This window comes from Mus musculus, chromosome 2, assembly GCF_000001635.26.
Source record: "Mus musculus strain C57BL/6J chromosome 2, GRCm38.p6 C57BL/6J".
In the NCBI taxonomy this organism is placed as follows: domain Eukaryota; kingdom Metazoa; phylum Chordata; class Mammalia; order Rodentia; family Muridae; genus Mus; species Mus musculus.
In genome coordinates this window covers 27,121,680-27,144,449 of record NC_000068.7, presented here as the reverse complement: position 1 = coordinate 27,144,449, position 22,770 = coordinate 27,121,680, and the positions used below count along the sequence as shown (strand labels likewise).

The 22,770-nt window shown below is 51.6% G+C and overlaps 1 protein-coding gene across 2 annotated transcripts in view; it reads left to right on the top strand.

Annotated features, from left to right (window-relative positions):
• The first annotated feature begins 1,972 nt into the window (after window positions 1–1,972).
• Fam163b (family with sequence similarity 163, member B) overlaps window positions 1,973–22,770 on the top strand; it is a 32,099-nt gene continuing 11,301 nt past the window's right edge. The window contains exon 1 of one of the 2 annotated variants that reach the window (NM_175427.4): window positions 1,973–2,290. The gene's annotated coding sequence lies outside the window, so the exon portion shown is untranslated. Of the gene's footprint in view, window positions 2,291–19,540; window positions 19,617–22,770 lie in introns of those variants that run through there. The other variant, XM_030246644.1, reaches the window with a different exon arrangement.

Below are 22,770 nucleotides of genomic sequence, written 5' to 3'. Positions count from 1 at the left end.
GTCACACCATCGCAAGTGCTGGGGAAGCATCTCTCTGCTCCACACAGGAAGGAGTAATAACTCAGAGCCTAGGGTAAAAGGCCAAGCCACTTCTTGGATGCTTGGCTGCTCAGACCATGGCTACCAGACTTACAGTCTTGGAGCAGACATGGATATGTGACAAAGTGGAAGTGTGGATGAGCTGCTGGCAAAGGCAGGGCTTGATGGTGAGGCCTCTTTTTGAAAATTTCTGGCACACGTTTGACAGCATCTAAGGATCTGAGACAATCACCAAAAGGCAAGTAAGTAGTCCTGATTGAGACTGAGTGGAAAGTCAGGACTGATGGTTGCAGGAGTTGATTGGCTGGCCGGCCTGTGGTTTCCTCTTGGCACTCTCCAGGGCTCTCTGACCTCCCTTATATAGAATCATCTGGAGCCAATTGTCCTATCTCAGACTGGGACATTGGCGAGTGTGGGAGATCTTGGGAGTCATCAAGTCCCAGCTCTGTTCTGTTGCCAAGGACTCTGTCGTTTGTTCTCACCTGCAAGACAGGTTCTGGCTGACTCTCCCTGGCCCTTGCTGAGCTGGCTAAATGAGACAATGTGTGCAAGTGTTTAGCACTGCGTCTGGAATGTGTTGCACACATAACAATTGATGTTTACTGTGAGATAAGAGCCTGCTTCAAGCAGGCTCTGAGTACAGTTAATTAATGAATCAAACACAGCCACCAGTCCCTGGAGAAATGAGGCAGGTGACAATTAATTACCCATCTCAAAAGGAGTAGAGATACTTAAAGGCGGGGTCATCTCTTCCTGGTAGTTAAGTGGGATAAAGGATTGTTCCCAGTTTGTTATAAGGCACACCAAGAATATGGTCATTGCTGAGGAGTTCAGTGAGGACCCTTAAGAAGGAAGGATCAGCAGGGAAGTGGGCAGAGTGAGTGTGTGTGTGTGTGTGTGTGTGTGTGTGTGTGCACGTGTGCATGCTCACGCAGGCGTCTGACTAAAGCACCTGCTTCCTTGGCTCTGTGGCATATCTTGGAATGACTTGCTGGTCTTTCTATGCCCAGCCAGTGGGCAAAGGGGAAGGAAACTCCACCAGCTCCCTAGCCCCTCAATATGGGCTGACATATGTCCTCCCCACAAGGACAGAGCTTCTTACAGAGCATCGTGTCGTTCCTGGCACAATCCAGTACCCATACAGTACCCTTAGTGGTCCAGGGAGTTTTCTCAGAGTGTGGTATATTCTAACTCAAAGCCTCATTCAATACCTACTCCCCTTAGGTTGAGGTCTGCAGCCACAGCCCTCTCCGGAATATCTTCCAGAATGGGGCTTATCTTGGGAACATATTTCTCAAAAGGAAAGGCCAGAAAGTTCTTCATTTCCACTCAAATCTGACTTGCTTTAACTTCCAACCACTGCCCTAATGCTGTACTTGGGGGTAAAGTAGCAGAGATTTGCTTCCTTCCCAATGGCTAGAAACCTGAGTCAGCCAAGGCCTCAGTCACCAACCAGCCCAGTGCAGACTGTACACTACACCAGACTGATCCAGAGAATAAACGGAGCAAAGGCAAACGTTTATCAAGTACTTAGGGTGTGCTATGCCTGTGGACATCTTTGCCTTTCATCTTCAGATCAGCCTTAAAGGCCCTGCTGTCAGTTACCCCAGAAACAAGAAGGACCAGGGACCTGCTCCAAGGTTGTGCTTTCCAGAGTCAGGTAAATCCCATCACCACAGAGACCAAAGCTCAAAGAGAAAGAAACAGGCTGGTGGAGATCCGTGAGAACCCCGCAGGGCGCGCACAACAGTGTGGGTCCCTAGACCTTGCATGTGAGCTCAGCCGCAGGGGGGAGGGAGGTGGGGGGAGGGGGGCGGACGCGGACCAGCGTCAGCACCAGGGACAGTTCCTCGCCTGCTCCCCGCAGCCGCCGCCGACGGCGCGCGCAGGGCTGCAGCGCGCACTCCTCAGCAGGCTAGCGCGCGCGCGCCCTCCCCTCCAGCGCGCGCCCCGCGCCCGGGACTAGGCTGGAGTCGCGCGTGCCGCTCGCAGAGAGGCAGCTGGGTGTCCAGAGCCGTGGCCGCAGCGCGCAGCTGGCAGAGAGTCTCTCCTGGCCACGCACTTGCCTCCTCTGGGGCCTCCAGGAGTCTCTTGGCGCTCACTTTGCCAGCCCGGCCCCAGCAGGCGCCACCGGCCTCGGCCTGGGCTGCATTTGCTGCTACTCGCTGTGCCCCGGACAGAGGGACGCCCGCCCCGTCACGTGTGTCCAAGTCCTCCGCCAGCCGGGGCAGCGTGGTTCCCATGGTTCAAGGTAAGGGCCAAGCGGGTGCGCAGGTCACGGTGTGAGAGCAAGCAACGCAGGCTGGGAAGCCCGGGCTCTGTGCCCACCTCGTCTACAGTACGTACTGCAGCCTGCCCTGGCCACCTTTCATCAGGTGCCCTGACCTATCTACACAGGTGCCTGTACAGCATCACCCATCCAATTGCTTCCCTCCCTCCAAGAGCCTGAGATGGGCAGTGGGGTTCTAGGTGAGAGGCCGAGGAACCCACGGACAGAAGAGAGGTTCTACTTCCCTCCAAGGGTGACTTGCCTGAGGGAAGGGGTATGGGGAGAGAAAGTTTGTCGGAAGAGACTGGAAACCTAGCTCCATTCATCCTTTCTTGCCTGGAGCTGAGATATTTGGTTTCAGGAGGTGAGGCTTGCCTCCCACCAGGTTGCTGCCGAATGCTTGCCCTGGGCTACTGCTGGCATCCATTCTGTCCAGCCTATGTATGAAAGGCTTGAGGGTTCCGTTTGACAGAGGAGGAAACAAAGGCTTAGAAAAGTTGGTTTCTTGTCCAAGGTCACGGTTAACAGGTGGTGGAACCTCTGTCGCTGCTTTCCCACATTGTTGGAAACCTCATCTTAAATAGTGCGGGCAGGAGGGGGCATGCCCGGCAGGCAGCTGTGTTTTTCCAGCCAAACACCAAAATCCGAAAAGCAGGTTCACATTCAGTGTCACACGGGTGCACATTCTCTGCTGATGTGACTCCAGGGCAAGAAACCTAGGTGACAAGTCCCCAGACCTTTCTGCAGGGTCCCTTGTCCCTTCTGGGGAAGCTGGAGTTAAGGGGTCTGCAGAGAGTGCCAGGCTGCTCCCCTGTGGTCTTCTCACCCCTGTGCCAGTCAAAGTCTTGGTAGGGTTCAGGGACAGCTTCCACCTCCCAGAAGTTTATGGTTACAGAAAAGCGCATAGGCCCATCTTCCCACCCTCCTCTTCTTGAGATAGAATTGAGAGTGAAGACTCCATGCCAAGGGTCTTGAAGACTCAAGAATTGACACCTCTGGCCAGTAGAAGGTGGTTGAAACTGTCCATGACACATGGGCTACAGGCTTGCTAAGTACATACAACCTTGTGTGGCTTTGAGAAGTTCTTTTCCCTCCTGAGGCCAGGGGCTCACTTCTGTCTTCTCTCTCTCTCTCTCCATCCCTTTCTTTGGTGGTCATGTGTAGTACATTTGCCTTATGCCATAGAAAAGATGGATAGAGTGGCCTTGTGCTGGAGTCTTTGTCCCTGTCACCTGAGCTCCTGTTGGACTGGTTGGTACTGACCCACTTACCAAGCCCGGAGATGCCTCCTGGAAAGGTCTAGGGTCTGGGAGGAGGTACAACTTCCAAAATGGGTGCCTGGAATACCTGTTGGGGGTGGGGGTCTGTAGAATATCACTGGCTCTCTGGGGCAAGCCAGTGCCACAAGATGTGGGAGCCCAGGATGTGCTGTACCGTCTCTCCTGTAAGTGGGAGATATCCCCAGAGCCTCAGGCCTCTGCTGTGCCAGCACAGGTAACATTGAAAAGGAACTTACAGAGATGGTGGGCACAGACTGAGGAGTCAAGACTTTGCCCAGCTCTGCCCTTCTTCCTGGGTGACCTTGGGTCGGTCCCTGTTCCTTTCTAAATCTCAGATCGAGGAGATGGTCTCACATGCCCTGGGGTTCCTCTCAGCGCCCCCTATTCCCTCCCATCCCATCCTCTAACCATGTAGTCGCCCAGGTTTTTTCCTTTGGCCTGGATCTAAGTGTCTAAGTCTGGTGCTGGTTCTGAATGAGGCTTTACTACTTAGAGACCCGTGCCTGCAGACCCAGCAATCCCATGAGGAAGGATGATAAAGCTCAAAGCAGAAATTTGTCACCTCACAGTCAATTATATTGGATCTAAACTCTCATGGATTGAGTGGAAGGCAGAGTGGCTGCCCAGACTGTCCACTCTGCTCCCACCCCACCACTACCCCCTCTTCCTCTTCATGCCCTAACCTGGGTGGCGGGAAAGTTATGATTTCTATAGTGGGAATGTAGATCCAGGGCCCAGGTTTTTAGGCAGATCCCTCAGCAACATCATCTACAAAAACAGGCGCTTCTGCCTTCCTGTGGCTGTTTGGTGGCACCTGTGCAGGCCTGGCCTGGAGCATCGTGAGGATGTAGTAGGGCAGGAAGGGACCTCCTGTCTACCTTGTTACTATCTTTTCTGTGAGGTCCCTGCAGTCTCTGTCCCTCTGGATTCATCTAGGCTGGAGCTGCAGTACCTGCAAGCTCCTCTCCTTCTCTCCTCCCAAATCTCTCCATTCCCCCCAGGAATAGGGCTCCTGGAAGAGGCTTAAGTTGTTGAAGTCACCCCTGACCCAGTCCTCTGCCTTGTCTCCCTTGCTGGGGGTTTCCCTAGAAGGCCCTGCTAGCCCAAGTCACAGGGATGCTGTGGCCAGAACTCCTAACTAATGGAAAGCTGGGGTGCAGAGCCTGGCATGTGGGCTCCTGATTTACACTCCTAAGATATGACACAGGGACTTTGTTCCTAACTTCCAGGGGTCTTGTGAGGGAGGTGGCTGGAGATGGTCTGGGGGTCAGATCCAGGCTGTAAGCTATGTTCTGTAAGTGGGCTTTATGCAAAAGTCTAAACCTTGGTGGACAGACCTGGCGTTAACACTGTGGGCTTTGATACAGAGACTGACTGGAGAGGAAAGGCAGGGGGACTCAGAAGAGCTTACCATGTCCATTTGGAACAGGACGGTAGGCAGTGAGCAAATGCCACCCGTTTGGGGTGCGGTGGTAGGTTGGAGTAGTTGTGAATGTGTACCAGGACTAAATAAACATCACTGCGACTGGCCTTCATTAGGATCTGGGATGAACTGTGAGTGGGTGAGGAGAAGGGCTTTTTCCTTCAGTACCAAGGTAGCACCCGACTGTACATCCCACCCCAGTGGATGCTGCTGCTTTCTTCTGGGTCCTCCCAGCCCACCCAAAGGGGCATCTGTGGGAGTGGCTCTAACCAGATCAAGCCAGTCCCCTGTGCCTGTGTCTAACTTCCCCAGTAACAGGACTGAGGAGATGGCTTGGTTGGTAAAGTGCTTGCCTTGGGAGCAGGAGGACATGAGTTTGATCTCTAGAACCTATGAGGGGGAGCCAGAACAGCCAGGCATGGTGTGAATGCCTGTAATTCCAGGACTGGAAAGGTAGAGACAGGCAGAGAGCCTGGGGCTTGCTGGCCAGCCACCCAAGTCTGTTGGAAAAGGTCCATGCCAGCAGGAGACAGTATCTCAAATACAAGGTAGATAGAGCCAGAGGAATGACACCAGATGTTCTCTGGTGTGCGCAGGTGCACACGCAAGCACACACACACACACACACACACACACACACACACACACACTCACACATACACCTGAAAGCACTTCTGTAGTGAGTTGGTTGGGATGAGGGCTGTGCTGCTATCTGGGAGTCGTAAGAGGAACAGATAGAGATCTGAGCAGTGGTTGGGGAACAAGCCAGACTCCTAGGGTCACAGCCACATTCACCACCTCCATGGCTGCTAAGGGTGGCAGGGTGGTACAACCTTAGGGACTGTGCTTATGTCTAAAGTGTGTGTTCCTAGTGAGGCTACTTAACCCCTTGTTCCCTGGGTTCTTTATCCATGCTGTATGTTGGTCCAGCTTCCTAGAAGAGTCTTTATACTACCGGGAACCTCCCATGGGGCTCATTTCCTGACCAAATCGGAAGATGGCCTCAGAGCAGACCAGGATGCCTTTGTCAAACAGGCGAAGTGTAGCTGGTCTTAGCTACTTTGTAGGTTCTTCTTCTTCTTCTTTTTTCCCCTTTATTCCCTTCCGCAGCCCGTTTCACACCCTATCACTAGATAGGAGAGAAAGGATAGAGGAGAGAGACAGAGACAGACAGACACACACAGAGAGACAGAGAGACACAGAAATCTCTGCATCTAATTTTCCCTTGTTTCTTCTTTGTTTGTAGCAGGGCTTTGCTCTTTTGTGGGTTCTTTCCCCACTCTTTATCCCATCCCTTCCAGTTTTACTCTCTATCACTGGATAGGAGAGAAAGAAGGATAGAGAAGAGAGAGGCAAAGAGATCCTCCAATCTGATTTTTTCCTCTTGTTTCTTCTTTGACATCTCTGAATGACCACCAACCACCAACTTCACTCTTTGGGAGCCTTAGCCTTTATATACCTTCTGAAAAGTTTCCAGAATTCCAAGCCTGCAGAATCACAGAAACGATCTGCTGCCGACAAGCCACGCCTCTGCTAGAGCACAAGACAAGTTACAGTCAACTGCTGCGACACAACTGTATCTCCACACCTGGGAATAAAATGAAAACATATTCTTATCAGATTTCTGTGACTTTGAAAGAAACCAGAATTCCAAATTTCTTACTACAGTGAAACCCACAGTGGGCAAAGCCACCACCACCTGCGGCTCAGCTCTTACAATTAGCTCTAGGCTTCTGCAGGCTACCCAGTGACAAAGTCGGTTGTTGGGTATTCTCAGGATGCTCTGCCCGGTGGCTGGGCCTGCACCCAGGTCTGAGGAAGAGTCCTCTGTCTTTTGCTGTTTCTTGTTTTTTGGCATTTGGTCTGTGGCCTAGGGACCCAGCAACTAACATCTCTGGAAGTGCGTGCCATGGCCCCCTAACCCGTGCCAGCCACCATGATAGGAATAGCCCCTGCTTGCACAAAGCAGTGATTGGTGGTTTTGTCTTTTTTATGCTATGCATCGTGTGTGCTTACCTAATACACATGCATCTTATAATATATTCAGATATTTGTATTAAAAGAAATGTGTTTTTCCTGCAAAAGGAAAACCAATCCAGTTTTCCTTGGCTTATTGCATGCAGACTAAGAGCCCTCCAGTTCTTTGCTGTGGTCTCCGTGCTCCCCTGCAGCCACACTGGACTCAGTGTTCCTGTTCCCGAGTGTTCCATCCTTGTACTTTGACTTGACCCCAGCCCCCATCATGGAATGGGCTTCAGGGCTTTATCTTCTGTCACAAAGCCCTAGCTCCAGCCTGACTTCCTACCTAGTCTTTGCAGGGCAGCTGTTGACTCACAGATGTACCTAGTTGGGTTGGTGACAGGCCTGCCATCCACTGGTTCTGGCTGCTACAGACTTGCTTGAGGTGTAAGCCTTGGGTGGAAGGCCCCTAGAGGCTGGCTGGGGGAGGAGAGAGGAGGAGGAGGCATGTGAACAGGATTAAGCTATAGTGTGGGAAGGTTCTGTGTGGTTGACAGCATGAGGCTCGGAGGCAGGTACTCTAGCTTCTGTGGAAATCACCTCAGGCTGGAGCAGTAGGGGAAGTGGATGAGATGCAGTCAGAGCTGAGCCCACTGGGTAGGTCAAGGGAGCAGGTGTTGCTTGCCAGACACCATCGCCATCGATGGAGGCAAGGGAGGCCATCTACAAATGCTAGCTGGCAGTCAGTGGGCTCTTGAAATGCCCCTGCATTTTTTCTGAGAGAAAGAAGGCACCAGATGGGGCTAGTCCCGGGTGCCCCATTGGCTTCTAACTATGTCTCTGTGGGTGTAGTTGGGGTTTCTCCTATGCTGTGGTTCTAAGCCAGGCTTAGCCAACCTCTCTCCTGGCACTAGCCCATATGTGCACTCCCCCATGCCCCTGCCCAGTCATGTCACTTGCTGCTGGACCACCCACCATGCCCGGGAGTAGCCCCCTTACTGGTTGTCTGTTCTGTGGCCATGGAGGGAAAGGCTGCAGAGCTCTCAGGGGCGGGACAGTGAGGAAGACACCAAGAGTACCATCTCCTCCTTGCAGCATGTGCCTGGGGCTCACCTTACAATGTTTGAAATGTAATATTTATACTGTGTTTTCCAAATTGCTCCACTCAGGGTTGGCATACACAGTCTCACTGGGAACACTCGGGAACTTTCCTAAGGCAAAATAAAGATGTTCCATTTTCCAGTTTATAGGCAGACTCTCAGTTAGGGTTACTTTTTTTCTGAGCCCATTCCAGAGCCCCACAGTTCAGGCTGGCTTACCCCCAAACTGGCACCATGCCCTCTATGCATGAGAGGCCTTGATCACATCTCCTTGGAAAGAAGATGGGCTGGGGATGTGGCGGGGGAGGTAGTCTGCCTCTTTCTCTAGAATGTACTTGCTTGTCTTTACCACGGGGGTTGACGCTAGGACTGTTGGTGTTTACCTGTGTTTGGTGTTTGTTTGGTTAAAACATTCATTACGTGGGAAGCTCCACATAAACCTACTTCCAGAGTTGAAGAATACAACCGTCTGTGATCTTTACCTTCACGAGGCTTCCCACACGAGACACCCCCTAATTACAAAACAGAACTCCATTGCAGAAGATTGTTTCACGGCGCAGTCTTGGGAAATCACTGTCGTAGTTGTTCATATTCCCACTGGTCTGTGTTTTGCTTTCTCCTTGGGAGCTCCCATTTCATTGATCAGGAGAGAGGGATGGGCAGAGAAGAGAGAAGGAGGCATGGAGAGAGAAGGGGTCTGCAGTCAGCCATACCCTGAGAAGTTATTTAGTGCCTGTTGGTGAAAATCGCCACGTTTTGCTCCGGTTTCCTGGCATATAAAGACAGGTGTGGTTTCCCCTTCTGTTACCAGGGGTGATCCTTGGTCCCTGAAGGAGCATGGTGGATTCTGGAGACTCTGGGCATGGATCAGGGAGAGAGGCTCCCAACCAGCACAAGGTGTTCATGCGGTTGGGGTCTTCTTGGGGCTCATGTGGGGTGTTGCTAGGGAAGAAAGGCAGAGACTCAGCTTGGTGCTAGAGGCGCTGTCCATCACTGCTGAGCAGGCTGGCTAATATCTGTGGGATGACTGGGACCTTGTGCCCCACTCTGTTCCTACCTCCTTCCTGAGTGTCAGCAATACAGCACAAACACACAGACACATTGGTACACACAGACACACACGCGCACACAAGTACACATGCAGACATGCATGCACACAGCAGGTACTTGCAGAGGAATGCAAATGTGGAGTTTTGCAGAGACAAACATGCACACACAGACATGTACAACAGGGGCAAATGCACACACACACACACACAAATACACAAATACACATAGACATTCATACAGTAGACACACAAAGAAACAAAAGAAGAAAAACCGCAGGTGGTACCCAGAGACATGCACACGGGGACACAAGCAGAAGCACACATGCACACACAGATACACAGAGACATTCATACGGGGACACAGTTAAACATGCACACATGGAAGACATGCACATAGCAGATACACAGAGACACACATGGACACACAGAGAGACATTCACAAGTACATCCATGAAGCACACATGTCATGCACACACAGATACACAAAGACATTCACATGAAGACAAACACAGACACACATGCAAACATATACCTATGCACGCACGACACATACATGTGCACACAGAAGACACACACTGAGACATGCACATGAAGACACACATGCACTCACATAACAGATACACAGGCATACACATACATACAACAAATATGCACACTGAACTGATATATCTCACTAGTAGATTGCCTGTTTAACACGCAAGAGACCCTGAGGTCTATCCAGCAGTACAAGAAAACAGCACACATATAGAGATACACATGTGCGCACAGACTTATACCCAGTCTTGCCCTGTGCCCTCTGCAGACAGGTCAGGAAGGAACAGCCTCCCTTTGGAGACACTGTCTAGCTCCCATTATGCAGGCACATGATGCTGGCTTCTGGAAGATTCTATGCCTCCTGGGGGGCTGCTTTTACTTGTCTGTTTCAACAGCATGGCACCCTCATGTTCTCTGGCTGCTAACTGTTAGGGAAGCTTCATCAGGCCCTACCTTTTGGGTAACAAAGTGCCACTGGGCATTCTCTTAGTCACTTAACACTTGTTATGTCTCAGCCTGAGTAGCAAGGCTGATAACTCATGTATATGTCGGTCACTTATTGGCATAGCAACTGTGTGACAAGCTATCCTGACATCTAGCAACACAACAGTAAGCAAAGCTCTTTTTGCTCACAGGCCTCTGAGTAGCTGGGGCTGTTCCACTCATTATGGGTGTCCACTCTAGATCCTCAGGTCTCTTCCCTAACTCCAGTCTGTGAGCTTATGTTTCCCGAGCACACTGTCCGGATCCCAGGAGTGAATCATTCACACTTCTTTAAGACTTTGTCTAGAACTGGGACGTGATCCCATGTGCCCCTGTTTCATTGGTTAAGTCATATGACCAAGACCAAGGTCACCAAGGCAAGACTCTGCTGTGCCCATGGTAGTACAAGGTCCACTGCAAGGCAGAAAGGGGGCTTGCTGGGTCTGTGCTTTCAGATAGTTCCTAAGACTGGCCAGGTTCAAGCTCTCCTCATATGACAATGTGAGTAGGTCTGACAGAGATCAAAGCTCATGGCTGGCACCTGCTGTCTGGTCTGCCCCAGTTCTGCAGATCTGGAGAAGAGATGGGGAAGGAAGAGGGAATAGGCTCCTTTCCCTCACCTTCCCTCCAGCCTGAGCAGAGAGAATGACTGTAGTAGTCACAGCTGGTAAAACCATCGGCTGTGGGGTGGGGGTGGGGGCACAATGACTCTGAACAGATACTGGGGAGAGAGAGCCGAGGTGGAGCAGTGAGGATCCCCCTGACCCATGCTGCCTCAGAACCTCTCCAGTACTGCAGATGTGTCCACATGAGAATGGAGACAAAGTCATGGGTCACATCGGAAGAAGGAGATAGGAGGGAGGTGATGTGGAGAGGAGGCAGGGTGAGGCATGTCCTTCCCAGCAGAGCCTGGGTGTGTAAAAAGCAAGGGGAGAGAGCCAACACCCAGGCAGAGGCAGGGCTACCCTACTGCTGCCACTAGACAAGAGCTTCAGGCACATTTGGAATGGTGGCTCGGGCCGTTGCACATACATAGTTCAAAGGCCCTGTATTAGGAGGATGGCCAGGAGACGTGAGGGAGCCCCCCAAAGGTCCAGTCTGCACTGAGGCTGGAGGAGGAACCTGAGACAGTGGTGAGGTCTGCAGTGGTTCTAGGGAGATGGGGTGGCAGGTAGTGGGAGCAGGAGGTAGTGGGGACTTGATGCAGGTGAGGCCCTAAGAGACCAGAATGGAGGAGAGTGTAGGTCCAGCTGGAAAGGGAGACAGTGGCCATGACCCTGAGCAGACAAGGGGGATCTAGGTGACAGGGAGGGAAGGGGCTGGGACACAGGTGGGCACCAGCCTGCTGTTCACCAGAGCGGGGTTCTGCTGGTGGGGAACCTCAGGGCACCCCTGTCTGATTAGCCTGAGGTGTGACCCCTCAAAGGATCTGAGGTTCGTGTCACCCCTGTGACGTTTGCAGTGGCTTCAGTGCCTGTCCCCAGTACCCCACTTATGAAATAAGCCAGATTGGGACTCTCTGACCTGAGAACGCAGTCTAATTGCAGTGTGAAATATTAAAAGCATTCCACACTAGCGCTGGCTATTCCCTGGCCGGCCCCGGTGGATAGGCCGAGACAGCATTCTTTCCTTTTTTGCCACACACACCCTGCGCTTCCAAATTCCCCTGGCTGGCTGGGGTGCGCCCTTGAGCACGACGCTCTGCTCTGCCATTGTATCTTTTTCTGGAACCCAGTTGAGTCTCTGTGTGAAGGAAAACACCACACAATCTTAGTTTAGAATCAACAGGTGACACAATCGCTAGTTGCAGAACCTAGCATTCCTAATTTTACAAACTATTCTCTGTTAGAAATACTCCAGTAATGGATCCTGGCAGATCCACCTCTGGAACCAACAGCCTCTGGCTTCCTACATTTTGTCTGTCTCTTGCTTCCACTGGTCCAAAAGGACAGCTCCTTTCTCCTGCTCTTCCCGATCCCTAAGTCCCACCTCCTCACCCAGTGATTGGTCCCTTGTAATGTTTATTTATTGGAGAAAAATTCTACCACATTTAGACTTTGAAGCGTCTTTAAGCCCCTCTTGTTAGCAGTCTGTTGAGCTTTTGGGATCTAGAGGATCAATAACATACAAACTGGAAACTATTTTTAAAATTATTTATTTATTTATTTATTTATTTATTTATTTATTTATTTATTATTCATGGGAGGGGGGCGGCTAGGTTTGCTTGAGAGGGCCAAGGGACAACTTACAGTTAGTTCTGTTTCCATCATGTGGGTCCTTAGGCCATCAGGCTTGGCAGCAAGCACATTCACTCACCATCTTGCTGGCACAAGAACATACAAGTATCTAAGCTCCCAGCAAGGTGAACCTCCACAATGTGTGGTACCCAGGAAACAATCACCTAGTGTCAGGAAAAGAACCTGCAGAGACGAGAATTCTGTAAGGAAAGACCAGAGCAGCTTTTAGCCCAAGCCCTCCAGAACTTTCCAGTGTTCCAGGAATTACGATGCCTTCCTAGGTAATGAGGATTTTTTTTTTTTTGAGACAGGGTCTCATTGAAACTGGAACTCACTGGGCTGATTGTCCTGTAAGCCCCAGGGATCCTTCTGTCTCCACTTGCACAGCACTGGAATTAAAGGCAGGAGCCATCACGAGCAGGTTTTATTCCTGTGCTGGGGATCAAATTCAGTTCTCATGCTCATATGACAGGCTCGTTACCAATCGAGCTTTGTCTCCCATCCCCAGAATGAACTTTATGGATGACCAGCACCACCCAGCTCTGCCTGCCTTGGGCCTTTATGCCTGCCATGTTCTTTGTGGGATGCTCTCTCCTGCATCACCCCTGGGTCTTCTTCAGGGTTGGGCATCCTGCTTGCCCTCTCCTTGATCTCTTCTCCCCGATAGCACCCTCCTTCCATTCCATGGTATTAATATATGCTCACATTGCCCACAGCGCTAAAACCACACAAGGGTGGTATCTAAATTAGGGAGGAAAGCATTTACTTGGCTTACACTTCACACTGTAGTGCATCACGCTAGGACAGAAACTCAAACAGGGCAGGCACCTGGAGGTAGGAGCTGATGCAGAAGCCATGGAAGGATGCTGCTTACTGGCTTTCTTCCCATGGCTAGATCAGTCTGCCCAGGAATGGCACCACCCAGACTCAGAAAGGGCTAGGATACCCCTAATCAGTCACTAATCAAGAAATGCCCTACAGATGGATCTTATGGAGACATTTTCGTAATTGAGGTTTTTTTTTCCTTTCAGAGAACTCTAGCTTGTGTCAAGTTGACATAAAACTAGCCAGCACGAGGGACCATGGATCCAGGGCCATGATGTGTTAGAATTTAGTGAGTATTTGCTGCCAAATTGTAGGTAGATGTCTGTGGCCTTAACACCCTGAAAGCGCCTGATCCCATTTGCATTGTGGGTAGATGATGTAGACAGTAATGATGCAGGGCTCCAGAGAGGTAAGCAAGGGTGGAATTTAGGGGAGACTTGCTCCAGGAACTGTTTTGACTGATGGCTTTGAATAGAACTAGAGGAAGTTCAGGGCTAACCATCAAAGCCTCTAAGACAAGAAAAGGAAAAAGAAAAAGAAAAAGAAAAAGAAAAAGAAAAAGAAAAAGAGAAAGAAAAAGAGAAAGGAAAAGAAAAAGAGAAAGGGAAAGAAAGGAAAAGAAAAAGAAAGAGAAAAGAGAAAGAGAAAGGAAAAGAAAAAGAAAGAGAAAAGAGAAAGAAAAAGAAAGAGAAAGAGAAAAAGAAAAGGATGAGAAAGATAAAGACTAGGGTTGTGGTTGGCAGGCTGGGGAATAAGCGCCTTCCTAAATGAATTCAAGGAGTCCTGGGGAATACTGAAGCTCCAAGCAGAACAGATTGTGGGGGGTGGGAAGGGAAGATGACCATGGAGAGCCAGGAACACAGATATTTGGACCTAGAACCAATAGTTCTAAGCTCAGAGACTGATGGGGACACCATAGAAGAAAGTGTGCGCCAGAGAAATCCCAGGGGGCCATTCTGGAAAGTGTGAGCTGCAGCCTGTCAAGTGTGTGCTTATACACAGAGAACGTCCATCTCCACTCACCACCCTGCATGCCTTATACACAGAGAACGTCCATCTCCACTCACCACCCTGCATGCCTTATACACAGAGAACGTCCATCTCCACTCACCACCCTGCATGCCTTATACACAGAGAACGTCCATCTCCACTCACCACCCTGCATGCCTTATACACAGAGAACGTCCATCTCCACTCACCGCCCTGCATGCCTTATACACAGAGAACGTCCATCTCCACTCACCACCCTGCATGCCTTATACACAGAGAACGTCCATCTCCACTCACCACCCTGCATGCCTTATACACAGAGAACGTCCATCTCCACTCACCACCCTGCATGCCTTATACACAGAGAACGTCCATCTCCACTCACCACCCTGCATGCCTTATACACAGAGAACGTCCATCTCCACTCACCACCCTGCATGCCTTATACACAGAGAACGTCCATCTCCACTCACCGCCCTGCATGCCTTATACACAGAGAACGTCCATCTCCACTCACCACCCTGCATGCCTTATACACAGAGAACGTCCATCTCCACTCACCGCCCTGCATGCCTTATACACAGAGAACGTCCATCTCCACTCACCACCCTGCATGCCTTATACACAGAGAACGTCCATCCCCACCCACCACCCTGCATGCCTTATACACAGAGAACGTCCATCCCCACCCACCACCCTGCATGCCTTATACACAGAGAACGTCCATCCCCACTCACCGTGCTGCATGCCTTATACACAGAGAACGTCCATCCCCTCTCACCGCCCTGTAGACCTTATACACAGAGAACGTCCATCCTCACTCACCGTGCTGCATACCTTATACACAGAGAACGTCCATCCCCTCTCACCGCGCTGCATGCCTTATACACAGAGAACATCCATCCCCTCTCAGCACCCTGCAGACCTTATACACAGAGAACGTCCATCCTCACTCACCACCCTGCAGACCCCCAGGAGCTGAACACGCATCCTTAAGCAGCTCTTGTCCTCTTGCCTTGGCTCTGGGTCAGGGGAAGTGAAAGTGACTGTCAGGCCTGCTCAGAGCCCTCAGACTTTGCAAAGGAAACAGAGAAGTCAGTGGCACAACCGAGGCCACACACTGCCAGACCATGGCTGCACAGGAGGCCAGAGCTAGGGATGTTTCCAGCCTGCTCAACAGCCCTGCTTCCTGGCCTCAACAGGCAGGACTCTGTCCTTGTTCATCACCAGACACAAAATACAACCTAGTGTTTATCTCACAGTCTGCAAGCCATATGGGAAGGGGTCACCTGAAGAGTACCGTAACTGTCTTAAAATGAGGGACCGAAACAGGAGTGGTGGCACATCCCTGTCATCACAACACTTTGGAGGATGAAGCGAGAGGATCCTGAGTTTGAGGCCAGCCTGGGCTGCTTGGTTAGATCCTGCCACAGTAAACGACATAAAGTATCAGGACACAAGACAGTATGAGAGGAGGGATGTCTAAGTTTCTGTTCGAGTCTTTCTGATATCCAGGCAGACATGATGTCAAGTACTGTGAGGGGAAACTGATGCTCAGAGGTCTGAGCATGGGCTGCGTGGGGTCCCTTGATGTGATAGGCGTGGCTGGTGCTCAGGCCTGGTGCGCACCACAGGAGTGTGGTTTTGTGCAAGGCTGAAGGGACAGGTTTGCTTCCCAGCTGGGCTGCCTCCCGTGATAGTGCTCATTCCCACCTGCCAGCAATCACTCCCATCAACCCCCTGGTCTGGCTGAAGCTTGTTCCTCTCCCAAAGCCATTCCGACTTACTGACTCAAATGGACTCAGCTCTCACTCGATGTATGTCTGTTCCCGCCCAGTCTTACCAGTGCCCCCACCCAGATCCAGGGTTGGACACAGTATCCAAGCAGAGACCTGTGACTATGCTCAATGGGTGATTGGGTCCTTTCAGAGAAGCCCTGAGAACTGCTAGAGGCACCTCTGGGGCATATGGGGTTGGGGCAAACCAGCCCAGTCATGCTCCAGCCTCAGCTAGGGATACAGCAAAACTACAAGGAAGACATGGCCGGGCCTTCCAGGTCAGAGAAGCTAGCCACTTGCATGTCCAACACTGTCCTGTCCTGAAACAGAGGGAGCCAGCCAGGCCTCGGAGGGACAGAGTGGGGACCCAAGGAGTAAGACATGTATTCTGAGAGCCTTATGGGCCTGGCCTTGCCTTGGCACTCTTTGGTTAGCACAGGGTCCTTAGAGTGTGGCTCCTATGCTGCTGGCACCAGCACCCTCCCAGAGCTGGTAAAGTGTGTCTGGGACCTACTCAGAAGCCCCCAACATAGACCCATCCACCAGGATATGAGGCCCCAGGGGAATGTAGACAGACTATGATGGGGGACTGGCTGGCAGTGTCTCCAGCAGGTAAAGCTTGGGAGGGAACAGGATAAAGTGAGCACCGGATGCGCCCTGCATCTTTTTCAGTTACTGCCCCACCCCAGCTTCCCAGGACCTGAGCCTCCCAGCCTGCCATAGTGGTAGATTGAAGGCCATAGGGCAGGGGGAAAACCAAGGTGTGCCAAACCTTCTGCTTCTTAAAACACTGGTGGTCTCACAGCTGCCACCACTTGGCAGGGGCATAGCAGCAGCTAATGCAGCTCTGCAGGGCAGCCTAGAGACAGTGAGCTATTGCAGCGCTGCAGGGCAGCCTAGAGAGGGTGAGCTAGAGAGAGTGAGCTAATACAGTGGAACAAGGTAGCCTAGAGAGAGAGCTGGAGCAGGGAGAGAGTGCTAGGCCTTTGAGAATAGCCCAGAATGCTCTAGTCTTGGCCTAACACCTTTTTCAGGGCTTTGCATGGATGCTCGGGGAGCCTGGAGCTAATGCAGAGCAGTGAGACCCAGAGCCTAGACCCAGAGTGCCCTTCAGTATCCTGGCACGTTCATTTGCTGAAAGGTTCAGTGAGTGTGTGTGTGTGTGTGTGTGTGTGTGTGTGTGTGTGTGTATGTGTGTGTGTGTCTGTGCAAATGTGTGTGTGTGTGCGAGAGAGTGTGTGTGTGTGTGTCAGTGTCCAGTGGCTCTCTCAGTCCTGTTCCACACATGATCTGCCAGCAACTTTGCCCACAGGGTGTTTCACAGAGGGATCCTCAGCACAGTTTAGAATTCCTGGTTGGGTTCAGAGTTCTGAACCATGCTGTCAGCTTGGATTTGTGGGTTTTCTTGCACCCCAGGACTGTTAGGCAGAGATGGCAGGGTAGGCAGGGGTCTGGTAAATGCAGTGTGAGTGGGTGTGGCTGGTCAAGCAAGCGGAGAGGGGCCTGTAGACCTGGTCCATCACCACCTATCTATCTCAGGCTAGGTTGGGGGAAGACTAACAGGATGGTGCCCATTCAGCTTGCACTCAACTGTTCTACCTCCCCTTGCCCATCAAGTTGATAGCTTCCCTTTCCACAGCCAGCATACAGAGGAGCCAGCCCTGCAGGCTTCACACCATTGAGCCCTTGAGGTGCATCAGCAGGGGTCTCCAGGCCTCTCTTCAGCTCAGGGGGGTGGTGGTGGGGGGACTTGAATTTAAGGCACCTGGACTTGGCCCCGCCCACCCTGCCTGCAGCTTCCGTTGCTGCTCTCTTTGTGAAGATGTTCCAGCCATGAATAACATGCTGTGAGGGTTAAGAGAGTGTTTGCACGGTTAATTCATGGGGTGATAACAGTTCCAGCTATCCAGGCCTTGCACCACCCTGTCCCTCTCTGCCCATATTCCAGGCCCTGAACTGGAACCAAGAGTTATGCTGAGCTCTTCGGAGAGAAAATTTCACATTATTATTAAACAAACAAACAAACAAACAAACAAACGAGCAGAAAGCCAACAGCAACCAAAAGGTTTTTGAAACCTGACCACTGCACTTTGTTACCTGTAAGAGGAAGAAGGGCAACCCCAGAAAAGCACTGAGTGGAACAGCAGCTCTCTTGACTGGAAGCAGGCAGGGGAGGGAAGGGGCTACAGGAAGTAGACCCCCTCCTCACACTACGTGCTACTGCCACACTCAGCACACACTGGTGCTTTCCCCCACCGACCCAGTCCACACAACAGCATTCCGATTCAGCCCCCCACTGAATGCTACAGTACTGCCCCCTTGTGGCCGGAGGACTGACAACAGGTAGGAAGCCAGTTCGTCTTTCCTGGGGTGGGGTCGGTGATAAGGGAACCTGTGTCCTCACACCTCTAGGCAGCTGAGCCTGGGGATGAGAGAAGACGTCAGCTCTGGGTAGCATGCTCGCCCTCGCTCACCCGTGTTTCTGCTGTGTGACTGTGTGAGCTTCTCTTTCCAATATTGACCTGTGCTATTTCCTGTGTGAAGAATAATAACAGGCCTTTCCCGGATGCCCTAGGGACTGAAGGAGGAGGTGGAGGCTATCACATCTGTCCTGGTGTAGAGACTAACTACGGGGTGTGTGCTTACTGTTATGGAGAGGCACTGGGAAGAGAGCCAGGGTATGTAGTTGAGGTGGTGACCTGTGAAGATTTGGGTTTGGGAAGCCCAGTGGAGAATTTGATAGCAAGGTCAGAGACCCAGCTTGAGTGATTCTAGCTCATGCCTTGGATGTTTCTAGTCATCCTCCTGTTGGAGAGTAGCTATCCCAACTTGGTTAGAGTAGGTTGGCCATTGAAGGGCCAGATATACAGGGATGGAAGCCAAGTGTGTGCAAATCCTTGACAGGTGTGTGACTATCTCAGAGGGGGTGGGAAGGGTAGACCTTTGAGCAGCAGATGAGTTCAGCCGGTCTTTGGTAGTTTGAATGAAAATGGCCCCATAGCCTCATAGGGACTGGCATTATTAGGAGGTGTGGCATTGTTGGACAAAGTGTGTCACTGGGGGGTGGGCTTTGAGGTTTCAGAAGCTCAAGCCAGGCCCAGTGGCTGTCTCTTCCTGCTGCCTGCAGATCCAGATGGAGAACTCTCAGCCACTCCTCTCTCATCACATCTGCCTGCATGCCACCATGCTTCCCACCATGATGATAATGGACTAAACCTCTGAACTGTAAGCCAGCCCTAATGATATGTCCTTTATAAGAGTTGCCTTGGTCATGGTGTCTCTTTGCAGCAATAGAACATTGACTAAGACAGAGTCCTTTACCTTGCTGCCATCTGCATTTCCTCCTAGCCCACTGAGCCCAGAAGAAGCTCACCCCTCACTGAAGCAAAGCTCCTTCTTTAGTGGGGCAGAGCCACTCCCTGTCTACACAGGAGGGAATAAGCTATACTTTCCTATGCCACTTAGCACAGGCCCCTGAACCTCACTTGTGGACACAGCCCACACAGGCTTCCTCGGCCTGAGGCCACCACTCCATGCCTGATTGACAATGGTGTTCATTTGTCTATCAGGTTCTGCAGTCCCAGGAGGGGAATTCTGGCTTTTTCCCCCTGATTGTGTGCAATAGGAGATCAGATAAGGATAGGTTCAAGGTGGGTCCTGTCTGTCACCTTTTTTTGTTTTTATGTATGTGTGTCTGTCTCTGTGTGTCTGTGTGTTTCTCTCTGTGTGTCTGTGTATGTGTGTGTCTGTCTATCTCTGTGTATCTGTGTGTGTTTCTCTCTCTGTGTATGTCTTGTGTTTCTATGTGTGTGTGTGTCTTGTATGTATTTCTGTGTATCTGTCTTTGTCTCTCTGTCTCTGTGTGTGTGCCTGTGTGTCTGTCTCTGTGTGTCTATATGTCTTTGTCTCTGTGTGTGTCTATGTGTCTGTCTGTCTCTGTGTGTCTGTGTGTAATTAATACCATGTCTTCCTCTACTGTTTTCCGATATTTTTAATAATATTTCTTGAGACATCATCTCTCATTGAATCCTCGGTTTGCTGATTTTACTGACTATCTGGCTAGTTACCTCCCTGGTACTGGGGTTCTAGACCGAGCCACCACACAGGCTTCTACATGAGCACTGGAGACCAGACTGCTTCTCATGCTTATACAGCAAGCACTTTACAGCAAGCACTTTTCCCAATGAGCCGTCTTCCCAGCCCCCACTTTCCCTCTTGCTCTCCCCTACCCTCCACGTGTTCTCTCCAACTCTCTGTACCTCAGGGAGACCCAAGAGAGGGCATACAAGCCCAGTCTAGGAAACTGAGTCCTAGATCAGGCAGAAGCTGATGAAAAAAAAAATCTGCTGGCTCCTGGAGTAAACCCACCAAAACAGGGCCCAACAGGTTCCAGCCATGTTCATGAGGCCAGCAATCACTCACACACCCAAGGAGCCAGCTTCAGCCCTCAGCCAGCAGCTTCATCCCCTCTGTACCCCACCTAACCCCCACCCCTCTAATCTCTGCATCCCCATTCCCAAGCCTGGGTCCTTTACTATGGCTCTGGGGTGGGAAGTTGGTTCTCTGGGGTTCAGGCAGAATGGAGACTCCTGCCAGAGGTTTGAGACAACCCCAGCTGTGTAGGGATCTCAAGAAGTGGGAAAAACCCAGTCCCACTCCCATTTCCTGCTTCCTTACCATCCTGGGCTTCTTCTCTAGGGCATGCTTTTACCCTGGAGAAGCCTGGTTTCTTCTCTGCTCCTGTCTTCACGCCCACCCTCATAGCTCTGCTGCCCAGCTCTGAGCCACACTCGTGTGGATGGGGACAGGACTTTTTTCCTCGGGAATTCTCTGTAGGTGAGACACTTTGGCTTTGGGTCGGTTGGAGCTGATCAGCATGAAGCCTTCTGGAGTGGAATCCACAAGGCTTTGAACTGCAGGACGGTTCCTCCTGCCGCACAGTCTCAGTCCACTGGATATCGGCCTCTCTCTTCGCTCAGTCCACTGGGTATAGGCAATCTCTCTTCGCTCAGTAGGTGGTCTCACTTTCCAGGTCTCTTTATTTCTATAGAATATGGGTCAGGTTATCTCTGCAAGGAGATTTCAGAAGGCCTGGGCTTCTGTTGACTGGTTCCCTCAGCCACCAGGAAAAGTTATCCACCTAGAGGGAGCCCTAGAGTGAGATGGGCTTGCCCACCAGACATGGCTAGGCTCAGTGATCTGGTTTGACTGAGTTTTCGGCTGGGGTCTGAGAAGATATTCCACCTACGACACCCTGGAGAAGGCTGGTGGAATGTATGGGTCCCTATGTTCCTTCTGGGGGACACTTCAGGAGTGCAAGCCACCAAGCAGGCAAGCTCAGGGCATCTGTGTATCTTGTGCCAACATCTTCCTAACCAATCTTACGTCTAGGTGCATTAGTCTCCTCATTGTGGGAATTTTATGGGGTCCTCTACAGATTATGAACCCCTGGGAACCTTCCTGGGTCCTCAGGGCCCTGGTGGAGCTGAGAGGGGAGGGGGACAAATCCCAACCCTGCTGGCAGCTGCCCCCTGTCAGCCCTCCCTTGTGGTGGGCTCTGGTTAGTGTCTCTGAGACCAACCCAGCCACACAGAGCTGCTGAACACTTTCCCATCTATTTATTATTGAACGAACGCAGGAATCTGGGAGCCTGCAGAGCGTGAAATTGGGAACAAATGCAGAAGAGGTCTAGACAGGAACCCCGTAGGCCGCTCTTTGCTCGCTCCGGACCGCAGGGCCCTTGGGCTTCCAGGTAGCAGAAATACTTGTAACCAGACAGATGTGTATGGGGGAGGGAGAGGGTTCTGAGTCCCCATAAGCTCTTGCCCAGACTCTGGCAAGGAAAAGAGGCTGTGAGGCAGCCAGCCTGGATTCCCAGACAGAGCCAACCCTCTCTATCCCGGCCTCAGTTTCTCCATCTGGAGTAAGCAGTAGTAGTACCTCACAGGGTTGGAAGAGACCCTCATTAAACCAGCAAGTTCCAGGCTCTCATGCTGCACTACCATAACCCGGGCAGCTGGGTTTGCTAGGCTCTCAATTCTGGTGCCCTGTGGTATTGGAAGTCCCTGGGTGCAGTGAGGCTGCTGGGGTTTCCCCTGCCTCCAAAGCACTGGCCTTCACAAAATCTTTCTATGTGCCCTGTACCCTGTGGGGCCTTGGCAGGGCCTGAAGTAGGGTGCAAGTCTTCCAAGGCTAGAAAGCAAAGAGGGCACAGTGGGGAGAGCAGAGAAAGGAGGGGGTTAACCACAGGATGCACAGTCCAGATGGCAGCTACGTGGGGGGTTCCTGCCAGAGGCAGGAGCTCACTGGAGGAGGCAGGTGGAGGCGTCTGGTTCTGCTGCCAGGTGTTTCCTGCCTTGTCCCCGCCCCCCGACGCTTGGGCCTCTACACAGGAGACAACGGGAGCTTGTAACATGGCCATTCTCCAGGCTGGCTGCCTAGACATGGGTTATGGGAAACACACTGTCACTCACCAGAACACTGCCCCACCCCCTACCCCCCCATCCCCAGCACACATTCAGATTCCAAAAATGGGTGGAGGGTCCACAGAGTGGCTGCGTCTTCCACTTTGCACTTGGAGAAATGGAGATGGGGACGGAGAGCTCCTGTTTATAAGGTTGTAAACCCATTTATGGTCCCCGGGGGGTAATTAACAGTTCAGCAAGAGCCTTGCCAAATTGCCTTGGCTGGCATGAGAAGACTGCAGAATTGCCTTAGGGTTGCAGACAGGCTGTAGGGTGGTCTCTGCCAGGTTGTCCTGGGTCCTTCAGCCTCTTTCCCTCTACTGCTTCCCTCAAGGACCAA